General features: G+C 41.3%; 1 long non-coding RNA gene across 1 annotated transcript; it reads left to right on the forward strand.

Moving 5' to 3' along the window:
* The first annotated feature begins 6 nt into the window (after positions 1-6).
* On the forward strand, positions 7-364 carry LOC108444667. The gene is made up of 2 exons (XR_001859295.1): positions 7-115; positions 202-364. It is a non-coding gene; the product is annotated as an uncharacterized LOC108444667 (long non-coding RNA).
* The last annotated feature ends 506 nt before the right edge of the window (positions 365-870 follow it).

The following is an 870-nucleotide window of genomic DNA, read 5'->3' on the forward strand; positions in this document are numbered from 1 at the left end:
ATCCTGCCGTCTCCCCGCTTCAGCCGTGGAACTCCCGCATCCAGCTCCCCCACCTTTGGGCAGCAGAACTGAATTTATTGCCTGGCAGACTTGGGCCAACTGTGAGAGCATAAATGTATAGCAGAATACATAGATATTAATGAATAATTCCCAGAAATGTTGATGGCTCTTTACCGGCTTTATTCCGAACTACAATTTCAGGTCCTTGAATGAAGATGTTCCGTTTTTCCATTAACTTGTTCCTGCCTTGTAATGTCTACAAGCCTCAGGAAAACACAGAATGGGTTCTCTAATATTTCTAAGGCCAAGACCCAAAAGGTCATCAGAGGTCATCAGGCAAATAAAGCAGTGCTATGTTGATAAACTCGTTTGTTTCCTTTGCTCTGAAATACACTATTACTGCAAATATCATATTTAGTGACTACAATGAGGAAGCGTTTTAAAATCTTCATTGCCATATTCTAAGAAGGAATGATGTTTTGTAACTGCAGAAGCAATTTAAATGCGAAGCGCGAAGTCTTTCAGTGGACTGAGAAAGGCAGCAACCAGGGGGCATTTAAGGACAGAGCAACACCAAGCTGTTGTCAAAACTAAACTATGGTGTGGAGGGGTAGGCTCTGTTTTCCAGAAACTGGTTAATGAGGGTCAAAAGATAAGTTGTCCCGGAAGCAGAAATAAAGAGCTTTGTATTATTTGCTAGGAGAGAAGTCTACAAATGACAGGCTGCTTCTTTCCTAAGCTCAGGCGGAAATTGAAGATTTTCCTACATTTCCTACAGACTTCTATGGGTTAAGAGATCACTAATGTGAGAGATGGTCACTACTAAGATCGGAAGAAGACGTTAAATATTATTGCTTCAAAGCAGGTACT

This window comes from Corvus brachyrhynchos, unplaced genomic scaffold (genome assembly GCF_000691975.1).
Source record: "Corvus brachyrhynchos isolate BGI_N302 unplaced genomic scaffold, ASM69197v1 scaffold61, whole genome shotgun sequence".
NCBI lineage: Eukaryota > Metazoa > Chordata > Aves > Passeriformes > Corvidae > Corvus > Corvus brachyrhynchos.